The 13,719-nt window shown below is 45.2% G+C and overlaps 1 protein-coding gene across 1 annotated transcript in view; it reads left to right on the top strand.

The window, feature by feature from the left end:
• Positions 1-6,741: 6,741 nt before the first annotated feature.
• LOC138854946 (gastrula zinc finger protein XlCGF57.1-like) overlaps positions 6,742-13,719 on the top strand; it is an 89,895-nt gene continuing 82,917 nt past the window's right edge. The window contains exon 1 of the mRNA XM_070101094.1: positions 6,742-7,563. The gene's annotated coding sequence lies outside the window, so the exon portion shown is untranslated. The remainder of the gene's footprint in view (positions 7,564-13,719) is intronic.

The raw sequence follows: 13,719 nt of genomic DNA, 5'->3' as shown, positions 1-13,719 counted from the left end.
GAAGAACTCTTGGTCTCTTTGCTTATTACTCACAATGGATCTACAACTATTCAAGTAAAGTCCGCCCATTGAGTGCTACCACATTTCCTGTGACAAAGGAAGCAGAAGCCGCTTTCCATACTCTCAAACAGGACATTGAAAACTCAGTAGTTCAAGCCATTGATGAGTCCCTACCATTCAAAGTGGAAACGGATGCATCTGACATTGCCATTGCTGCAGTCTTATCTCAGGCAGGACGACCAGTAGCCTTCTTTTCGAGAACTTTTCAAGGATCAGAGAAATGTTATGCTGCTGTAGAAAAGGAAGCCCAGGCCATCATAGAAGCAGTTCGCCACTGGAGGCATTATTTAACTGGTAGACATTTCACCATAAGGACTGACCAACGGTCCGTGATGTATATGTTCGACAAGAGGCACAAAAGTAGGATAAAGAATGACAAGATATTACGCTGGAGGATGGAACTATCGTGTTATGACTTTGATATTCTGTACCGACCGGGTCAAGAGAACATCTCACCTGATGCATTCTCTAGGTCCCACTGTGGAGCAGCATGTCATGATTTGCAATCACTCTCAGCTCTCCACAAGGCTTTGTGTCACCCAGGAGTTACACGCCTGTACCATTTTGTCAAATCAAAGAACATGCCCTACTCAGTGGAAGATGTGCGACAAGTGATCAGAGCATGCAGAGTATGTGCAGAGTGCAAGCCAAACTTTCATCAGCCAGAGAAGACTCATCTCATAAAATCCACCCAGCCTTTCGAAAGATTGAATATAGATTTCAAAGGACCTCTACCAAGCACAAATCAGAATAGGTATTTCCTTAACATAGTAGATGAATATTCAAGGTTTCCCTTTGTATTCCCCTGTGCAAATATGGCTGCTTCAACTGTTATTAGTTGTCTTTCACAGTTGTTCTCTATTTTTGGTATGCCAGCTTATATCCATTCAGACAGGGGATCCTCGTTCATGAGTAACGAACTTCAGGAGTTTTTGGCTAGCAAAGGTATTGCCTGCAGCAGAACAACAAGCTACAACCCTCAAGGCAATGGTCAAGTGGAGCGGTTCAATGGTACTATATGGAAGGCAGTTACAATGACATTAAAGTCGCGCAATCTACCTGTTCAACACTGGCAAACTGTCCTACCTGATGCTCTTCACTCTATTAGATCACTGCTGTGCACAGCTACTAATGCAACCCCTCATGAAAGACTCCTCAACTATTCACGTCGTTCCTCTACGGGAGCCTCCGTGCCCACTTGGTTATGTCATCCTGGACCCGTTCTCCTGAAGAGTCACCGTAGGATGAACAAGACGGATCCTTTAGTGGAAGAGGTAGAGCTCCTGCAAGCTAATCCACATTACGCCCACATTCGCTACCAAAATGGTGAAGAGACTACAGTATCTACAAGACATTTAGCCCCAGTTGAAATCCCTATTAGTGTGGAATCTCAAGATACACCAATAGATGTGAAAGATGCTTCGTTTTCTCCTGGAAAGCCCCTTGAGACTACCCCTATGGAAATAGAGGATTCTGCTCCAGCAGTTAATCAAACCCCGCTGGAAAATATCGAACCTGGTGAAGAGGCTCAAGGGCTACGAAGGTCGGGACGTGTACGTCGCCCACCTAACAGTTTGGGAGATTACTGTCTCTGATATTTTAGAAGGGGGAGATTGTAGTGATACTGGTCCTGTGGGGAGCAGCAGCAGGATAATACTGCACCACCTCTAGGGGCCCTTAACAACAACAACAGTTTGGTGTGTGTCATGGGCACCAACACATGGTGTGTGATTCTCTCCTACTTTATCCATTTATCAGCGATGCAGATTACATGGTGAGTTTAAATATGTGGCCTGTAGTTATAACTTTTCTCTTGACATATGCAAGACATCACCATCCCTGTAGAAGCCATTATTAGATGTACTAGTCATTATATTTTGTTGTTGCAGAAGTACTATGAAGATTCTATGTTCAATAAAGCCTAGAGATAAGGCCTGTGTTTCTATCACAACCCCAAATCATTAATAGCAAGGAGAAAAAGTGTTGTGCTCAGAACACATCCCTGGGGGACACCTTCAGCTTGGATAAAGTCCGGGGAGAGCACATTATTAACCCGAATACGGAAATGCCTGTCAGTTAAAAAGTTCTTAAGGAAGGATGGTAGATTGCCTCGAAGGCCTAAGGAGTGGGCTTGGGCTAAAATATTATACCTCCAAGTTGTGTCATATGCCTTCTCAAGGTCAAAAAATATGGCAATAACTCAGTGGTTATTCGCAAAGGCATTACGAACATACGTATCCAAGCGTAGTAAGGGGTCTATGGTAGAACGTCCCTTACGAAAGCCATATTGACGAGTGGAGAGACTGTTGTGTGTCTCTAAATACCACACTAAACGTCTATTTACTAGGCGTTCCATCACTTTGCAAACTGCACTGGTAAGAGCAATGGGACGATAGTGGGAGGTTTCATGTCCCGTAGTGCCTGGTTTGCGGAAAGGGAGAACAATGGCGGATTTCTGCAGCTGTGGAAGAACTCCTTGTGACCAAATAAGATTGTAAAGGCGTAATAGGACTGCAAGGGCTGACTGATGTAAATATTGTAGCATACGAATATGAATGTCGTCGGGCCCAGCTTCCGATGACCGGCAAGCTGAGAGTGTTGCCTCCAGTTCTTGAAGTGTAAAAGGCACATTATACTGTTCTTCTCTGAGAGAAGAAAAGTCCAAGGGTGCTAACTCTCTGGCAGACTTTGAGGAAAGAAATGAGGGGCATAGATGGAGTCCCTGAGAAATACAGACCAGATGATTGCCAATTTCATTGGCAACATCTAGTGGGTTTGCTATATCAACACCGGCAATCCGCAGAACAGGAGCCGGGTCAGGAGAATATTTACCACTCAGTTTTCGTACTTTTTTCCAGACTGCACTCATAGAGGAAGCAGATGTGATGGTGGAGACATAATCTCGCCAGCAAGTGCGTTTAGCATCACGGATGACACGGCGAGCGATCGCACGCTATTGCTTAAAATCAAGAAGTCTCTCAGTGGTTCTATTGTACCGGTACCTGCCCCATGCAGCGCATTTCAAACGTACTGCACGAGCACTGGAAAAGGCTGGTGATAGGGGCTTCATGCAGTTCTTGATGAACACGGAGTTCCATAAGTCTGGCCCTGGGGCAGAGTGCATGGGCATGTCATTTATCGCCTGTTCGAAGTCATTTGGCGTCAGGATAACATCGGATAGGCTTGTGTTAATCAAATTTTGTGGCTCTCTCATAAAAAATTCTAAAGGATTCCTTTAGCTTAAGTTCGATGCTTGCTATTTCTCTGACCAGTGTCTCCCTACGCATTTCAGATATATTGACCTCTTTTAGCCGCTCTGTTATTCTTTTCCATTGCCTGTAAAGGCAGCGCCTGTCTCTTTCTATTTTACATCTACTCCTCCTTTTTCTTAGAGGAATAAGCCTTGTGCATACATCGAGTGCCACCAAGTTAATCTGTTCTAGGCATAAGTTTGGGTCTGTGTTGCTTAGTATATCTTCCCAGCTTATATCGGTTAGGACTTGGTTTACTTGGTCCCACTTTATGTTTTTGTTATTGAAGTTGAATTTGGTGAATGCTCCCTCATGACTAGTTTCATTATGTCGGTCTGGGGCTCCACGCATACATGTCTGAACCTCAATTATGTTGTGATCTGATTATATTGTTTTTGATATGGTGACATTTCTTATCAGATCATCATTGTTAGTGAAGATGAGGTCTAGTGTATTCTCCAGTCTAGTAGGCTCTATTATTTGCTGGTTTAAATTGAATTTTGTGCAGAGATTTAAAAGCTCGTGTGAGTGTGAGTTTTCATCAGTGCTGCCTCCTGGTGTTATTACTGCAACAATATTATTTGCTATATTCCTCCATTTTAGGTGCCTTAAGTTGAAATCCCCCAGGAGCAAGATGTTGGGTGCAGGAGCTGGAAGATTTTCCAGACAGTGGTCAATTTTTAACAGCTGTTCCTGGAATTGCTGGGATGTTGCATCCGGAGGCTTGTAGACTACCACAATGACTAGGTTTTGGTTCTCGATCTTTACTGCAAAAACTTCCACTACATCATTTGAGGCATTAAGCAGTTCTGTGCAAACAAGTGACTCTGCGATGTACAGGCCAACCCCCCCCCTTTTGCCTGTTCACTCTGTCACATCTGTATAGGTTGTAACCTGGGATCCATATTTTGTTGTCCAAGTGATCCTTTATGTGGGTCTCAGTGAAAGCCGCGAACACTGCTTTTGCCTCTGCAAGCAGTCCATGGATGAAAGGTATTTTGTTGTTTGTTGCTGGCTTTAGACCCTGTATATTTGCAAAGAAGAATGTCATCGGACTGGTGGTATTGTTGGTACTGGGGGGGGGATTTTTTTTCCGGCATTAGTATCTGTATCTGTTGGTTTGGAGTGTAGGCCATCGACTGTGGTTCCACTCCAGGAATGACTGGATTTGGTGTACAATTTCTGCCATTTCCTGCCAGTTTTTTTTTCCTTCCTGGCACTAAAAAACCTCTCCCTCTTGAGTGGCTGTGGCTACCCAGGTGTTCCCATGGCCTGGATGTTTTGTATCTTTTTTCCCCTTTAGATGGTGTGCCTGGCAATTTAAGTTATAGCACAGTCTTTCCTGTACTGAAGAGGTACACATTTCAGGGTGAAAAAGCTTACAGGAAGGGAGTTTGCATTTTCCTGTTGTCATATGGGCATGGCATTTTCTAGGGTGGTCATAGTTGCACGTCCCATCTGTTTTTCCAGATTTCCCATGCCTGCAGATACCAAGTGCATAGTATGTGCACAGGCTTGGTCTCCTAGATGGGAATTTCCCAAATTCCTTCTATCTTGCTCTATCTGAGCCCATGGAAGTCACCGAAATTATGAAGTCACTTAAAAATAACTCAGGGAATCTGTCTCATGTCTCACCATTATTGTACAAGAGAGCGGCCCATGTCCTCTCGCATGCTATCTCATTACTTTTTAACAAGTCACTAGAAACTAGCACCTTCCCAAAACTACTCAAGACGGCAAGGGTTACACCAATACATAAAGGTGGTGACCGGTATGTACCGATCATGAACTGCCACCTGCACAAAGGCCCACAGCTCAACTCACTCGCAAATTTTCCCCAGAGACTGGCCTGAACTGAGTAAGAAAAGGGAGGTCTCGTCTTACTGTATGGGCCTTATAAAGGAGGACATCTACGGTATGTCGAGGTGCTCCAACAGATTTCTCCAGGTCTAGTATGTGAACACGTGGGGGCGCCGCCTGCTTATCATTGCACTTGTTACTCCGATGGTGTCTGGTCTTAGAAGAAAGGGTACTGCAGTCTCAAACCCGTGCCACAGTATTCAAACTTGGGCTGCCAGTTCTCCCTGGCTAACATAACCTAGTGTTTGCCTACATTATCAGCCTATTACTACCTACATTAAGGTCTTAGGTCTACATTATTATTATCTACAGTTTCCTCAATAATCCTAATATTAGTGTACTAACAGTATAAACTACCTATTTCTTCCCCGAAGGGTAAATCTATCAATTAAGATGTACCTTCCAACCACCTTCGCCAACCCAGGTGTGAGTGTGTGTGTGTGTGTGTGTGTGTGTGTGTGTGTGTGTGTGTGTGTGTGTGTGTGTGTGTGTGTGTGTGTGTGTGTGTGTGTGTGTGTGTGTGTGTGTGTGTGTGTGTGTTTTGGGTGGGTGTAAGGGCCACCCAACCCAGCGGGTTCATCCGTGACATGCTGGGATCTTTGTACGACGTATCGGCCCTGTGGAACTTTAGGACTGAATAAATTTCCACAGAAACATTGGACATATTTTCCTTACTGGTGCATTTGCCTGAGACGGCGGAACACTTCCTACTGTGGTGCTCATGTTACCACTCTGCACGAACACTTCCTACTGTGGTGCTCACGTTACCACTCTGCACGAACACTTCCTACTGTGGTGCTCACGTTACCACTGCACGAACACTTCCTACTGTGGTGCTCACATTACCACTCTGCACGAACACTTCTTACTGTGGTGCTCACGTTACCACTCTGCACGAACACTTCCTACTGTGGTGCTCACGTTACCACTCTGCACGAACACTTCCTACTGTGGTGCTCACGTTACCACTCTGCACGAACACTTCCTACTGTGGTGCTCACGTTACCACTCTGCACGAACACTTCCTACTGTGGTGCTCACGTTACCACTCTGCACGAACACTTCCTACTGTGGTGCTCACGTTACCACTCTGCACGAACACTTCCTACTGTGGTGCTCACGTTACCACTCTGCACGAACACTTCCTACTGTGGTGCTCACGTTACCACTCTGCACGAACACTTCCTACTGTGGTGCTCACGTTACCACTCTGCACGAACACTTCCTACTGTGGTGCTCACGTTACCACTCTGCACGAACACTTCCTACTGTGGTGCTCACGTTACCACTCTGCACGAACACTTCCTACTGTGGTGCTCACGTTACCACTCTGCACGAACACTTCCTACTGTGGTGCTCACGTTACCACTCTGCACGAACACTTCCTACTGTGGTGCTCACGTTACCACTCTGCACGAACACTTCCTACTGTGGTGCTCACGTTACCACTCTGCACGAACACTTCCTACTGTGGTGCTCACGTTACCACTCTGCACGAACACTTCCTACTGTGGTGCTCACGTTACCACTCTGCACGAACACTTCCTACTGTGGTGCACACGTTACCACTCTGCACGAACACTTCCTACTGTGGTGCTCACGTTACCACTCTGCACGAACTATTCTCTGTGCGGCCTTGTGCACGTTTGGGGTAAAGTAAAGCAAAATAAAATTTATTTCTTTGTAAAGGTTGCAATGTGTAATTACAATTTTGATTTGCTAAGTACAAAGATAGCCACTGTCATGCCCAGGCAATTTGGGCAAACTAATCTTAATAGAGAGTAGCTATTTAAAACTAGATAATAGTAAATAGTAACTATACTTAAAACTAGACAATAGTGGTTAGCTGTTTTACAATCTTATTTAAACTTGATACAAGTGAGTAGGGTTCGGTAAAATAAACTTGAAACTGCACACAAAATCTACCTTACAAGTATTGGTGCAGGTGGTAATATTTTATGGAATGGCAGAATTAAAAGCCAGGAGATCACATGATAAGACTAATTAGCAGATGTTTTGGCAGATTTGGTTAATATTGAGAAATAAAATGATTTTATGGATTGGCAGAATTAAGTGCAATCATTAACCCTGCCTCTCCTTCTTAACATCAAGAATTTGACCCTCCAGACTGTTAGGAGATCTTGGCCTGTACCTGCGCATTCTTACTGGCTTCAGGGAGTATTAGGGACATATAATACGCAGTTATTAGTCAAATATCCTTCCACTTTGGTCGAGGTTCCTTTTCCGAGCACTGGAAGTCAGGGTTCGATACGACGTACACTGTGAGTGGCCCTATAAACAACAACAACAACAACAACAACAACAACTTGTGTTGTTGGTGGATGAGTGAGATAAAGTGAACAATAAACAGTGTTTGTGGTGTCTAACACAGGTGAGTAACAACTGTGGTGTCTAACACTAACAACTGTGGTGTCTAACACAGGTGAGTAACAACTGTGGTGTCTAACACAGGTGAGTAACAACTGTGGTGTCTAACACAGGTGAGTAACAACTGTGGTGTCTAACACAGGTGAGTAACAACTGTGGTGTCTAACACAGGTGAGTAACAACTGTGGTGTCTAACACAGGTGAGTAACAACTGTGGTGTCTAACACAGGTGAGTAACAACTGTGGTGTCTAACACAGGTGAGTAACAACTGTGGTGTCTAACACAGGTGAGTAACAACTGTGGTGTCTAACACAGGTGAGTAACAACTGTGGTGTCTAACACAGGTGAGTAACAACTGTGGTGTCTAACACAGGTGAGTAACAACTGTGGTGTCTAACACAGGTGAGTAACAACTGTGGTGTCTAACACAGGTGAGTAACAACTGTGGTGTCTAACACAGGTGAGTAACAACTGTGGTGTCTAACACAGGTGAGTAACAACTGTGGTGTCTAACACAGGTGAGTAACAACTGTGGTGTCTAACACAGGTGAGTAACAACTGTGGTGTCTAACACAGGTGAGTAACAACTGTGGTGTCTAACACAGGTGAGTAACAACTGTGGTGTCTAACACAGGTGAGTAACAACTGTGGTGTCTAACACAGGTGAGTAACAACTGTGGTGTCTAACACAGGTGAGTAACAACTGTGGTGTCTAACACAGGTGAGTAACAACTGTGGTGTCTAACACAGGTGAGTAACAACTGTGGTGTCTAACACAGGTGAGTAACAACTGTGGTGTCTAACACAGGTGAGTAACAACTGTGGTGTCTAACACAGGTGAGTAACAACTGTGGTGTCTAACACAGGTGAGTAACAACTGTGGTGTCTACACAGGTAAGTAACAGGTGAGTAACAACTGTGGTGTCTAACACAGGTGAGTAACAACTGTGGTGTCTAACACAGGTGAGTAACAACTGTGGTGTCTAACACAGGTGAGTAACAACTGTGGTGTCTAACACAGGTGAGTAACAACTGTGGTGTCTAACACAGGTGAGTAACAACTGTGGTGTCTAACACAGGTGAGTAACAACTGTGGTGTCTAACACAGGTGAGTAACAACTACCTTTATTACAATACAACATTCATGTGCTAGATGATACATAGAGAGAGTTTGACCCATGAAATATAGTGTATTAAGGCGCCAGACATGATCATATCTGTGTCTTGTTGACTGTGTCAGGTGTTAGGTGCTCAGGTGTTGACTGTCTCAGGTGCTCAGGGGTTGACTGCGTCAGGTGTTGACTGTGTCAGGTGTTGACTGTGTCAGGTGTTGACTGTGTCAGGTGTTAGGTGTTCAGGTGTTGACTGTCTCAGGTGCTCAGGGGTTGACTGCGTCAGGTGCTCAGGTGTTGACTGTGTCAGGTGCTCAGGTGTTGACTCAGGTGCTCAGGTGTTGACTGTCTCAGGTGCTCAGGTGTTGACTGTGTCAGGTGTTAGGTGCTCAGGTGTTGACTGTCAGGTGTTAGGTGCTCAGGTGTTGAGTATGTCAGATGTTAGATGTTCAGGTGTTGACTGTGTCAGGTGTTAGGTGATGAGGCAGCAGCAGCAGGTGTTAGGTGGTGAGGCAACAGCAGCAGGTCTTAGGTGGTGAGGCAGCAGCAGCAGGAGTTAGTTGGTGAGGCAGCAGGTGTTAGGGGGTGAGGCAGCAGAAGCAGGTGTTAGGTGGTGAAGCAGCAGCAGGTGTTAGGTGGTGAGGCAGCAGCAGCAGGTGTTAGTTGCTGAGGCAGCAGCAGCAGGTGTTAGGTCGTGAGGCAGCAGCAGGTGTTAGGTGGTGAGGCAGCAGCAGGTGTTAGGTGGTGATCCAGCAGCAGGTGTTAGGTGGTGATGCAGCAGCAGGTGTTAGGTGGTGAGGCAGCAGCAGGTGTTGTGTGGTGAGGCAGCAGCAGGTGTTAGGTGGTGAGGCAGCAGCAGCAGGTGTTAGGTGGTGAAGCAGCAACAGGTGTCAGGTGGTGAGGCAGCAGCAGGTGTTAGGTGGTGAGGGAGCAGTAGCAGGTGTTAGGTGGTGAAGCAGCAGCAGGTGTTAGGTGGTGAGGCAGCAGCAGCAGGTGTTAGTTGCTGAGGCAGCAGCAGCAGGTGTTAGGTGGTGAGGCAGCAGCAGGTGTTAGGTGGTGAGGCAGCAGCAGGTATTAGGTGGTGAGGCAGCAGCAGGTGTTAGGTGGTGAGATAAGATAAGATAAGATTTCGTTCGGATTTTTAACCCCGGAGGGTTAGCCACCCAGGATAACCCAAGAAAGTCAGTGCGTCATCGAGGACTGTCTAACTTATTTCCATTGGGGTCCTTAATCTTGTCCCGCAGGATGCGACCCACACCAGTCGACTAACACCCAGGTACCTATTTGCTGCTTGGTGAACAGGACAACAGATGTAAGGAAACGTGTCGAAATGTTTCCATCCGCCGGGAATCGAACCCGGGCCCTCCGTGTGTGAAGCGGGAGCTTTAGCCACCAGGCCACCGGGCCACCAGCAGCAGCAGGTGTTAGGTGGTGAGGCAGCAGCAGGTGTTAGGTGGTGAGGCTCTAGCATGTGTTAGGTGGTGGTCCAGCAGCAGGTGTTAGGTGGTGAGGCAGCAGCAGGTGTTAGGTGGTGAGGCAGCAGCAGCAGGTGTTAGTTGCTGAGGCAGCAGCAGCAGGTGTTAGGTGGTGAGGCAGCAGCAGGTGTTAGGTGGTGAGGCAGCAGCAGGTATTAGGTGGTGAGGCAGCAGCAGGTGTTAGGTGGTGAGGCAGCAGCAGGTGTTAGGTGGTGAGGCAGCAGCAGATGTTAGGTGGTGAGGCTCTAGCATGTGTTAGGTGGTGATCCAGCAGCAGGTGTTAGGTGGTGAGGCAGCAGCAGGTGTTGGGTGGTGAGGCAGCAGCAGGTGTTAGGTGGTGAGGCAGCAGCAGCAGGTGTTAGGTGGTGAGGCAGCAGCAGCAGGTGTTAGGTGGTGAGGCAGCAGCAGCAGGTGTTAGGTGGTGAGGCAGCAGCAGCAGGTGTTAGGTGGTGAGGCAGCAGCAGCAGGTGTTAGGTGGTGAGGCAGCAGCAGCAGCAGGTGTTAGGTGGTGAGGCAGCAGCAGCAGGTGTTAGGTGGTGAGGCAGCAGCAGGTGTTAGGTGGTGAGGCAGCAGCAGGTGTTAGGTGGTGAGGCAGCAGCAGCAGGTGTTAGGTGGTGAGGCAGCAGCAGCAGGTGTTAGGTGGTGAGGCAGCAGCAGCAGGTGTTAGGTGGTGAGGCAGCAGCAGCAGGTGTTAGGTGGTGAGGCAGCAGCAGCAGGTGTTAGGTGGTGAGGCAGCAGCAGCAGGTGTTAGGTGGTGAGGCAGCAGCAGCAGGTGTTAGGTGGTGAGGCAGCAGCAGCAGGTGTTAGGTGGTGAGGCAGCAGCAGCAGGTGTTAGGTGGTGAGGCAGCAGCAGCAGGTGTTAGGTGGTGAGGCAGCAGCAGCAGGTGTTAGGTGGTGAGGCAGCAGCAGCAGGTGTTAGGTGGTGAGGCAGCAGCAGCAGGTGTTAGGTGGTGAGGCAGCAGCAGCAGGTGGTGGGTGGTGAGGCAGCAGCAGCAGGTGGTCGTTGGTGATGCAGCAGCAGCAGGTGTTAGGTGGTGAGCAGCAGCAGCAGATGTTAGTTGGTGAGGGTGAAGCAGCAGCAGCAGGTGTTAGGTGGTGAGGCAGCAGCAGCAGGTGTTAGGTGGTGAGGCAGCAGCAGCAGGTGTTAGGTGGTGAGGCAGCAGCAGCAGGTGTTAGGTGGTGAGCAGCAGCAGCAGGTGTTAGGTGGTGAGGGCAGCAGCAGGTGTTAGGTGGTGAGGCAGCAGCAGGTTTAAGTTAGTAAGTTTTAAGGTTTATGTTACATAATAAACAATATTGTTGGCAGAACATTCATATACAAGGTTCATTATTTAACCAAGAATAACCTAATAAGTTAATAAGTTTATTTAGTTACAAGTACACATAAATACACTTAAACAAATTATCATACATAGTAACATGTACATTAACCACCAGAGTAACACAAAAATTATCATACATAGTAACATGTACATTAACCACCAGAGTAACACAAAAATTATCATACATAGTAACATGTACATTAACCACCAGAGTAACACAAAAATTATCATACATAGTAACATGTACATTAACCACCAGAGTAACACAAAAATTATCATACATAGTAACATGTACATTAACCACCAGAGTAACACAAAAATTATCATACATAGTAACATGTACATTAACCACCAGAGTAACACAAAAATTATCATACATAGTAACATGTACATTAACCACCAGAGTAACACAAAAATTATCATACATAGTAACATGTACATTAACCACCAGAGTAACACAAAAATTATCATACATAGTAACATGTACATTAACCACCAGAGTAACACAAAAATTATCATACATAGTAACATGTACATTAACCACCAGAGTAACACAAAAAACTAAAAGTGATATAATTGTGCTCCTTGTAATATCTTATTATTTAAACCTTAAAACAACTAAGTAACTCAACTGTCTGAAAATCAATTACAATAAAGTAAGATATATTAGGAATAAGGGAGACCCGTGGCCTGCCAAGGGTGGAAACATTGTGTGTGTTTCCTTACACCAGGTGTCCTGTTCACCTAGCAAGCAAGTAGGTACCTGGGTGTTAGTGGACTGGTGTGGGTGGCATCCTGGGGGACAAGAATGATAACAACAATGGAAATAAGACAGCCAGTCCCCTTGTTGACACACTGATTTTCTTGAGTTATTTACATTACCATTAAAGAGATGATCAACTTAGAGTAATAGGTACTTATATACAGTGGAACCTTGACTTACAAGTGTCCCAACATACGAGTTTTTTGATATACAAGCCGTCGATCGGTTGATTTTTTGCTCTGAGTTAAGAGCCAACATTTGAGTTACGAGCCAGCTCCCCCCCCGCTTCCCCCTCAACCCAAAACCTGGACACCTCTCTTGTTTATCTATGATTTCATGTTTAATTCCATGGAAATCATCCTCTTTTTCTTCTCAGCACTGTCCTTTACACTTACATTCTTAGGACCCATGGTTAGAAAAGTGAAATTTGCCCAAATGACTGTAAAAATGTAAGCAAAGCAGGAGAGAACTGCTGCCACAGGTAGGTAAACACTGCACTGAGTTGGCTTTATTCTAAAGCTCTCCTGGTTATAATAATGTATTATTATTATTAATTTAGGCAACTGAAGCTCTATCATTATTGTAATAATAATTACTATAACTATTATTATTGATAATAATTTAGGGAACTGAAGCCCCTCACCAGTGCCAAAGTTCCTTGATGCTAGTGAGGGGCTCTTGATCTAGGGAATTGGATATGTGCACTAGTTCCCTAAATTAATAATAATAATAATAATAATAATAATAATAATAATAATAATAATATTATTATTATTATTACTATTATTATTATTATTATAACAACAATAGAGCTTCAGTTCCCTAAATTATCAATAATAATAATAATTATTATTATTTATTATTATTATTATTATTATTATTATTATTATTATTATTATTATTATTATTATAACAATAGAGCTTCATTTCCCTAAATTATTATCAATAATAATACAATGGAACCTCAAATTTCAAACATATTGCTTATCAAACTCTTCGAAAATCAACCGCTTTTATCGAACCAACTTTGTCTCTATTATCGAACTCGCCGCTATTGTCGAACTGCTGGGTGCCGGACCTGTCCACCTTCTTCAAAGATTAAGGAGATTTGCACCAAGTAGAATGATGTCCAAATGTTTGTGGAGGAGTACCACCCTGAGCAAGCTGAAACAAGCCGTCTTTACAACAAGTTCAGTGACAAGATCATGTTCCATTTTAGGGAAATCTTAAAGAGGCACCAGAAACAGAGGACTGTGGACAGTTATTTTGTGAGACAGGGGTCCAGTGACTCTCAAGCTGGTCCTAGTGGCATTAACCCTTTGGGGGTTTCAGCCGTACTAGTACGGCTTACGACCCAGGGTTTTTGACGTACTAGTACGCCTAAATTCTAGCGCCCTCAAATCTAATGAGAGAAAGCTGGTAGGCCTACATATGAAAGAATGGGTCTGTGTAGTCAGTGTGTGCAGTTAAAAAAAATCCTGCAGCACACA

Source organism: Cherax quadricarinatus, chromosome 75 (assembly GCF_038502225.1).
Source record: "Cherax quadricarinatus isolate ZL_2023a chromosome 75, ASM3850222v1, whole genome shotgun sequence".
In the NCBI taxonomy this organism is placed as follows: Eukaryota; Metazoa; Arthropoda; class Malacostraca; order Decapoda; family Parastacidae; genus Cherax; species Cherax quadricarinatus.
Note: the sequence above shows the minus strand (reverse complement) of the source record. Positions and strands in the feature narration are given on the sequence as shown.